Source organism: Nycticebus coucang, chromosome 1 (assembly GCF_027406575.1).
Source record: "Nycticebus coucang isolate mNycCou1 chromosome 1, mNycCou1.pri, whole genome shotgun sequence".
Taxonomy (NCBI): Eukaryota; Metazoa; Chordata; class Mammalia; order Primates; family Lorisidae; genus Nycticebus; species Nycticebus coucang.
The window spans coordinates 131,889,333-131,899,351 of NC_069780.1; the positions used below are offsets into that span (position 1 = coordinate 131,889,333).

The 10,019-nt window shown below is 41.3% G+C and overlaps 1 pseudogene; it reads left to right on the forward strand.

Moving 5' to 3' along the window:
* Window positions 1-1,967: 1,967 nt before the first annotated feature.
* LOC128591158 (high mobility group protein B3-like) lies at window positions 1,968-6,158 on the forward strand (annotated as a pseudogene).
* The last annotated feature ends 3,861 nt before the right edge of the window (window positions 6,159-10,019 follow it).

Genomic DNA, 10,019 nt, shown 5'->3' on the forward strand with positions numbered 1-10,019 from the left:
GGACCTCTATAAAGAAAATTATGAAACCCTAAGAAAGGAAATAGCAGAGGCTATTAACAAATGAAAGAACATACCATGCTCATGGCTGGGAAGAATCAACATTGTTAAAATGTCCATACTTCCCAGAGCAATTTACTGATTTAATGCCATCCCTATTAAAATACCAACATTCTACTTTCAAGACTTGGAAAAAATGATTCTGCATTTTGTATGGAACCAGAAAAAAACTCATATAGCTAAGGCAGTTCTTAGTAATAAAAACAAAGCCGGGGGTATCACCATACCAGATTTTAGGCTGTATTACAAGTCCATAGTGGTCAAGATAGCATAGTACTGGCACAAAAATAGAGACATATTCTTCTTAGTAAAGTATCTCAAGAATGGAAGAAAAAGTACCCAATGTACACAGCCCTACTATGAAACTAATTTGGGACTCTCACATGAAAGCTATAACCCAGCTACAACTTAACAATAGGGGGAACTGGGAAAGAGGGGGGTGGGTAGAGGGAGGGGGATCGGTGGGATCACACCTGTGGTGCATACTACAGGGGTATTTGCGAAACTTGGTAAATGTAGAATGTAAATGTTTTGGCACAGTAACTGAGATAACGCCGGAAAGGCTATGTTAACCACTGTGATAAAAATGTGTCAAATGGTTTATGAAGCGAGTGTATGATACCCCATGATCATATCAATGTATACAGTTATGATTTAATAAAAAAAAAAAATAGAGACATAGACATTTGGAATCAAATACAAAACCAGAAAATGAAACCAACATCTTACAGCCACCTAATCTTCAATAAACCAAACAAGAGCGTCCACTGGGGGAAAGACTCCCTATTCAATAAATGGTGCTGGGAGAACTGGATATCCACATGTAAAAGACTGAAACTGGACCCGTACCTTTCTCCACTCACGAAAATTGATTCAAGATGGATAAAGGACTTAAATTTAAGGCATGAAACGATAAAAGTCCTTAAAGAAAGAATAGGAAAAACACTGGAAGATATTGGCCTGTGTAAAGACTTTATGAGGGAGACTGCCTTGGCAACAGAAACAATAGCAATAATAAACAAATTGGATTTAATTAGACTGAAAAGCTTCTGCACAGCCAAGGAGACAACAATCAAAGCAAATAGACAACCTACCCAATGGGAAAGGATATTTGCATATTTTGAATCAAACAGAAGCTTAATAACCAGGATCTAGGTGGTGCCTGTGGCTCAAGGAGTAGGGCGCCGGTCCCATATGGCAGAGGTGGCGGGTTCAAACCCAGCCCCGGCCAAGAACCAAAATAAATAAATAAATAAATAAATAAATAAATAAAATAACCAGAATCTATACAGAACTTCAATTAATCTACAAGAAAAAAAACAACAATCCCATACATCAATGGGGAAGAGAGATGAATAGAATCATCTCTGAAGATGACAGACGAATGGCCAGCAAACATATGAAAAAATGTTCATCATCCCTAATTTTTAGAGAAATGCAAATTAAAACCACCCTGAGATATCACCTAACCCCAGCGAGAATGGCCTATATCACAAAATCTCAAAACTGTGGATGCTGGTGCGGATGTGGAGAGAAAGGAACACTTTTACACTGCTGGTGGGACTGCAAACTAATACAACCTTTTTGGAAGGAAGTATGGAGAACCCTCAAAGAACTCAACCTAGACCTCCTGTTTGATCCTGCAATGCCATTACTGGGCATCTACCCAGAAGGAAAAAAAAAAACCTTTTACTATAAAGATGCTTGTACTAGGCTGTTTATCACAGCGCAATTTACAATGGCTAAAGTGTGGAAACAGCCTAAATGTCCTTCAACTCAGGAATGGATTGGTAAGCTGTGGTATATGTATACCATGGAATATTACTCAGCCATAAAAAAATGGAGATGTTGCAGCATTTGTACTACCCTGAATGGAGGTGGAACACATTATTCTTAGTGAAGCATCTCAGGAATGGAGAAGTATGAATCCTATGTACTCAATCTTGATATGAGGACAATTAATGACAATTAATGACATGGTGGGGCATGGGGGAAGGGGAGACCAGACAGAGAAGGAGGGTGAGTGTGAGGGAAAGGAAAATAAAAAAAATAAAATAAATAAAAATGGTGACACCCTGGTCAAAAGCACAAGTCAGCACTCCTCCACGGCTTCGACAAAGGCCTGCAATGGGCCTTGCCCTCCACTTTCACACTCATTTCATTTGTTATACTCCGGAGAACCAACCTGCCATTCATCCGTTTGTTTGGCTTTCGTGAAATTCCTTTACATTATTTTTAATCATTTGAGTTTGTATTTGTTCTGCTTTTTGGCATTTTTATCCTTCATGCTTGCTTTGAGAGCCTCCCAGAATTGCAGATGAATATCACGGAGCCTTGGGGAGTCAGGTGCCCCATCTCATCCCTGGGAAATAGTGATAAGCTGAGACTGGTGGTATGGGCGTAGATAAAACCTTAGCCACCATTAGTTCAGAAGGCCCTTTATAAAGACAAGCACACTGAGGCCAAGTCAGGGGAAACCATCTGCCTGGACACCCCAGCAAGGACATTGTGGGTCCACTCATATCATAGTGATATTAGCATCACTCCTCTGGCTTTCCAGAAGTTCAGTTAAACAAAATGCATTATTTGGGGAAAAGCTAATTGGCACTGGAATCCCATAAAATCTTTGCTTCCTTGCTTTTTTCCAGCATAGTGTAGAACGCAATGGAGCCAGACAGCCCGAGTTGGAATCCCAGCTCTGCCACTCACTAGCTGTGTGACTGTGAGAGAGTTGCTCAGCAGTTCTATGTCACAGTGGCCCCCTCTGTCCTCACCTGTAAATGGGAAGCAGTAATAGTGGGGTTCGTATTTACAAAAAACTCTGTACAGCATCTGGTTCCTAACAAGGTCTTAATATATGGAAGCTATTGTTTGTTTTCTCTCCAGATCCCTTCAGATAAATCTTTGCTTACATTTGTCATTCACTTCTAGAATAAAACATGTCCAGAACTTTGGTGCATGACCCACTAACATTACTGAGTTTTGTCGTCCTACTTTGACTAAGAGTAGAGGGGTAGGGAAGGCTCCCAGGAGAAAAGGCCCTGGGATGCCATGTGTGGTGTTTAGTCTAAGGGCAGACTTTGTAGAAGTTAAATTTGCATTTTTATAATGCCCCTTTTTATCTACTATAAGAGGATTTTTAAGAATCTGGATTCAGTTTAGTGTTTACTATTATTACTTTAGGGTTGGGGGTGGGTCTTTATCTAAAGAATGTAAACACGGGATCTCACAAGTGATTCAATTAACCAAACAGGTGAACCCATGTGAATGCAAGGCAGTGTCCCCACAAAGTTCAGAGGGCTGTGAGGGTGACAAAGAAACTCACTCATTCACTGTTGGATCTAAACATAAAATCTATTGAACAGGTAGCTGAATACATCTGATGACATTCCTATATAAAAATAGGTGAGGAAAGAATCACCCATAAAAGATTATCACATTGTCGTAAATTCCTTCCACGCTTCTCTTATCTGCTTGGCTTCTAACGTCATAACATTACCCCAAACATCCATCTCTGAGGTTCACTCTGCTACAAATATCCTCTGGCGAACCGAGAAGTAAATTACATGATCAGAGATTATTCTGGGTGTCATCAAATAGAAATGAAGGTTTATTTTCTGATGCAAAAAATAAAGGGACAGTTCCATAAAACAGAATGTGTTTTCTTCCCCAGTTCACAAGCATATAAAGCTCTAAAAGGAAGAGCAATTTCATGTTAGTTCTCTGATGAACACCCAATAAGATTTTATGGATATTTTAAATTTGATTTTAAAAACTCTTTATACATCCATATTGCTAATATCCATTATTTGGAGGTTTCATTGTAAGCATTCACTAGTTACTCAAAACTAAAATTAATAACATATAAAACTATTAGATAATACCTTTAAAAGATGTCAGGAAATATTGGGGTGTTTAGTTACAGAGCAGTAGGTAACTAGCTGGAACACCTCGCCTGTGGCACTGAGTTCTAGATGGGCGCTGTCCAATGGGAGCAGAATTGCCATGAGTGGTGAGAGGTAGGTAGTTAAGCAGACTAAGGAAGCTACAGCTTCTGCTTTTGGTGTTGGGCCTGAAACAAGCAGACCCAGCACTTGGGAAAGAAGGATGGATGTGATGAAAACAAAGACTGAAACCTGTGAGGGTAACCTGGAACTTGGGATGCAACTAGTTCTACATTTTCTAGAATAAAACCTCCCACTTCAATGACACAGATAAACTGCAGGATAAGCTTGTGCCATTTGCTGCAGAGCTGCGTGTCAACAAGGTGAACTAGCTGACGGGTGAGTGACAGCAGGCACCAGCTGCCACAGCACCTAGCCCTACATCACGCTTCACGGTCTAACAAAAAGGCTGCAGATTCTTTTCTACCGCCCATAAATTTCCCCTCACATAAGTTTCTCCTGCGGCCAACTCTACCCAAGAACCACACAAGGATGGGAATTCTTGGAGATATAGTTCCGCAGGTACTAATGCATCAAAGACAGGATTGCCTAAATAAATATGAAAGCATCTGTATTGACAAGGGAAAGATAGTCACAAAATACAGTTTAGGGAGAAAAGCAGATTATATAACAAAAAATATAGTATATCTAATTTTCAAAAACATGTTAATAATATTTATAAGTATAGAAAAATATGGGAAGTGGCTTGGTACCTGTAGCTCAGCGATTATGGCGCTGGCCCCATACACCGGGGCTGGTGAGTTCAAACCCAGCCTGGGCCTGCCAAACAACAATGACAACTGCAACCCAAAAATAGCCAGGCATTTGGTGGGCGCCTGTAGTCCCAGCTACTTGGGAGGCTGAGGCAAGAGAATCACTTAAGCCCAAGAGTTTGAGGTTGCTGTGAGCTGTGACACCACAGCACTCTACCAAGGGTGACATAGTGAGACTGTCTGAAAAAAAAAAAAAGAGAGAAAGAAAACTCTTGAAAGAATATTAGTAGTTATTTTTTATTGATGCTGCTATAAACCTTTATTTTCTTATTTTGGTTACCTGTTTTTCTTCTCTATTGTGAAAATTAATTTTATATGTTAACTTTATTGGGCCACGGCGTACCCAGATTAAGCATTATTTCTGAGTGTGTCTAGGAGAGTGTTTCCAAATGAGATTAGCATTCAAATCAGTGGACTCAGTAAGTAGATTACTACCTCCCCCAATGTCAGGGCATGAGGGCCTGAATAGAAAGAAAGACGGAGGAAGGAGGAATTCACCCTTTTTTCCTGCTTCATTGCTTGAGGTAGAACATCTTATCTTCTCCTGAGATGTCTGTATCTTTCCATATCTATATCTGTATCTATCTTTATTGTATTTCTATCTGTCTGTATATATACATACGAGGTCAATTCAGTTCACAAACTCATCCTATAAAACATGCTACATGCCTCATCACTGAATATCACTGTGGTGCCCTTTGAAGTCCTCCCCTTGGGAAGCTATGCACGGATGCTATGCTTAGACCACACTTCAGAGCAATTTAAAAACTCTTTTTTGAGCGAACAATACAGTCAAGATGGCTAAAGGTGACCCCAAGAAACCAAAGGGCAAGAAGTCTGCCTATGCCTTCTTTGTGCAGACATGCAGAGAAGAAGATAAGAAGAAAAACCCAGAGGTCCCTATCAATTTTGCAGAGTTTTCTAGGAAGTGCTCTGAAAGGTGGAAGTCAATGCCTGGGAAAGAGAAGTATAAATTGGATGAAATGGCAAAGGCTGATAAAGTCCGCTGTGATCAGGATTATGACCAGCTAAAGGAGGAAGACCCTAAGGAGAAGGACCCTAATGCCCCCGGAGGCCACCGTCTGGATTTTTCCTCTTCTGTTCAGAATTCCGCCCCAAGATCAAGTCTACAAATCCTGGCATCTCTATTCGAGATGTGGCAAAAAAGCTGGGTGAGATGTGGAATAACTTAAGTGACAGCGAAAAGCAGACTTACATCACTAAGGCAGCCAAGCTGAAGGAGAAGGATGAGAAGGATGTCGCTGACTATAAGTCTAAAGGAAAGTTTGATGGCACAAAGGGTCCCCCTAAAGTTGCCAGGAAAAAGGTGGAAGAGGAAGATGAAGAAGACGAGGAAGAAGAATAGGAGGAGGAGGGAGGATGAATAAAAAACTATTTATCTGTAAAAAAAATAAATAAATAAAAATAAAAACTTTTTCTGGAACAGCCATCAGAGCTATTGTCATATGAGGTCTGACAATTAAGTTCACTAATTCATTCTAGAAAAAAATGCAACATACTTCATTGTTGAGTATCACTATAATATCTGGCCATCAGATGGCTGAGGGGAGTACTGCAAAAGTGGCTGTAGTGATTTTCAGCAACAAGGTATGTAGCACTTTTTCTAAGATGAGCTTGCAAACTTAATTGTCAGACCTCATATATCTCCTACACACTATTAGTTTGGTTTTTCTGGACAACCATGACTAATACATCTATCTATAGTCAACATACAGTATTTATGCTAGTTTTAAAAGAAGTTTTTCAAGTGCTTTTAGAGTATCACAGCAGAAAGACACAACCTCAGGAATTGTTTTTCTGAGCCACTTTGACCAACTGAAAACTCTGAAAGTCTATTTGAATGAATTTTGAGCTCAATGAACACAAAACACTCCTGATCATAAACTAGGAGAAGCAAGACATCTTAATACCAATGGCCCATCTTTCTTCCTAAAACCCATCTTGACAGAAGCCATTCATTTTTTCTGAAACAAAGAAACACATATAGAGTGTTAGAATCTAACAAAGGGTTAGAAATCTGAACAGAAAGCAAAGTAAAGATGTTCTTTACTGTAGAGTTGCAATTTATTCTGTGGCCTAAAGCTCAGATGCCAACTTTTTCTTTCTTGTTTCATGATCAGCTAAAATTGGTGCTGATTTTATTGTTTGTGTTGAACTCACTTTTTTTAATTGCTGGAAAATAAAAATATGACTTTAAGAAACAGAAATGGCCAAAAGGATTTTCCGTCCCTTTTTTCAGTGTCAAACAATACCCCAGGAGGATCATATTGTTGTCCTCCAGTTGGAGGTGAAAATCTCCTATTATCTCCATCTGCCTAGTATAAAAAATGTGAAGGTTACATTAGGTAAAGTCCCGAGGTTCTAAGTCCATTGCTAGGGGGTGGCTTTGCTAGTTATTGAGTGGTAAGAAAATTTTTTCTTTCCTCCAGTGGACTGTGTTGTATCTGAGAAGGTTTGTTTGTCCTAGGTGTTATGGGGGTAGATAAAAATTAGAATTTCAAAAAGGAGTCTTTTATTGATGGCGGGGCTGTCTTAGCAAAGTCTGATGCAGACTAAGTGAGAGAGCATTGAGGGGTCTGAAGTTGGAGTTTTTCCAGTCTGAACGTTGGCAAAGGGCCAAACAGGTGAGCTGAAAGTTAGCAATTAGAAGCAAAAAGAAAGTTGGCAAAAGAAGCAAAAAGCAAGCGCAGGGTCATGATGACCACTTTTACAGAAGCAAACCTTGCAATTTAGCGGTTTAGTCAATAGGTAACATAAAGGGCGGTTAGATAACAATAAGGGAACATAATGCAGATCTAGCAACTAATGGATAAGTAAAACAATTTGTCACAGCACTTGGCTCGTTAACTCTCCTCATGACAGTACTTGGCCCATTCGTTATTATCTTGTCCTGTTCAGGCCTGATCCAGACCCATCTAAGAGTAACGGTGCCTGTCATCATTTCAGAGTTATGGTATTCTCATCTATTTTTTTTTTTTTTGTCCTTTCATCTTTTATCCTACACAGCTCCCTGGTGCGTGTCAGCGGCAGGCAGTATCCTTATGGGGGTGATGAGGCAGCTGGCACCCATCTCATAGGGAGGTGCATGTGTGTGTATGTATGTAAGTGTGTGTTCACCAATGTAAAGATTCACATATTTGTGATCCCAGAGTTACCTACTGGACCCTGAAAAGAAAGAAGGGGCAGATCCTCAACTTCCACAGGTAGGGGACCTTGAATAAGTCTAAGATGCCATTGCTGATTTTGGTCTGATGGCCTTTCCCCTGTAACATTGGTTCTCAACCTTCCTAATGTCACGGCCCTTTAATACAGTTCCTGTGGGTTGTGACCCCCCAGGTTGAAAGCCACTGCATAGTGTGATTATGGGCTGAGTACTTCAGAATTAGAGAAAAAAACATAGCTGGGGGCTATTATCTCAAATTATCGGGGAAGGGAAATCAGCCCTAGAGTGAGACCAATCCATAACAGTAGCGAATGAGATTTCCCAAGATTTCTAAATAAATAAACTACCCTGCTGAATGGAGATTTGAACCGCAAAGGTTTGAAGAAGATGCTGCCACAGAGAGCTCTGATTCGAGCTTTTGTTATGCCCGGGAGTCTCTCAAAGACCACACTGCCAGAAAAGTCAAATTTAAAGAGGAGTCCTTTTATTGAAGAGCCAGCTGGCGACTGCCTCAGTGTCTCAGCATGGGATTTCTGAGAACAGCCCTGAGTGCATAAGGGGTCAGATTTTTAAGGCTTGGTCTGCATCTTGGTTGGCACACAAGCTGCCCAGGTGCATGCAGGTAGGTTAGCAAACATTGTACAGAAGGTTAGTCAGACATCTTTGTTTCAGTACTTTCCCACCTGACATTTCTTAAAGGTCAGTCCAGGCACAGTTGGTACCTCCTGGTCTGTTTCTCAGGGAGTTAATCAAGCAAGAAGTCAGTGAGAACTTCCCCATCTATCTTGGGAGTGAACCAGACTTTCTCCATTTTGTTGCCAGGAGTTAGCTGGTGTTTTTCCACCTTAGGCTAGGCCTAATACTTTGACCAAGGTGAGGAAATGGGTTAGCTCTATTAATTGTGAGCTGTTTTTCCCCTTGATTATTGGTGGAGAGGAGTCATATTTTTCATACAGTTCTACATTCTTTCCTCCACATCTTTTAATTCCTTAATTTCCCTTACTCATTCTACTCATTCTATTCGTTTCCTAAGGCTGTCATAACAAAGTACCAAAAGCCAGGTGGCTTCAAAAAACAGAAATTTATTTTCTCACAGCTCTGGAGGCTAGAAGCCCAAAATTAAGGTGTTGGCAGTGCCACCTCCCACCGAAAGCTCTAAGGGACCATCCTTCCTGTCTTCCCTCACTTCGGGTGGCTGGCAGTCCTTGGGGAGCATTGGCTTATAGCTGAATCACACCAGTCTCTGTCTCTGCTGCTGCCTGGACTCTCCTCTGTGCATCTCCTGTCTCCAGTGTCCTCTCCCCTTCTAAGAACACCAATGATCGGATTTGGGGAATCATCCTAACCCGGTGTGACCTCATCATAACCAATCACACCTGCAAAGACCCTATTTCCAAATAAGGCCACACTCTGAGGTTCTGGGTGTACATGAATTTTGGGAGGACATTATTCAACCTGATGTACTCATCAATAACATTTTCAACTGAATGTGGTGGTATTATGGAGGGAAGAGAAAGAGCCAAGAGGGGCAGCTGCTCTGCCCTCCCCAAACCACATCTCACTGGATGACAGAATGGACAATTATCCAGGAGCCCTCTAGGCCAGGTGTCACATAGGATAGTTGCCCATTAGGGCTTTAGGCCAGGTGTCACAACAGATAGTTGTCCATGAGGCCTCTAGGCCAGGTGTCATACAGGATAATTGTCCATGAGGACCCTAGGCCAGATGTCATACAGGATAGTTGTCCATGAGAGCTCCAGGCCAGGTGTCACACCTGGATAGTTGTCCATGAGGACCCTAGGCCAGATGTCATACAGGATAGTTGTCCATGAGGACTCTAGGCCAAATGTCATACAGGATAGTTGTCCATGAGGCTTCTAGGCCAGGTGTCATACAGAATAGTTGTCCATGAGAGCTCCAGGCCAGGTGTCTCACCTGGATAGTTGTCCATGAGGACCCTAGGCCAGATGTCATACAGGATAGTTGTCCATGAGGGCTCTAGGCCAGGTGTCACACCTGGATAGTTGTCCATGAGGACTCTAGGCCAGGTGTCAGATGGGG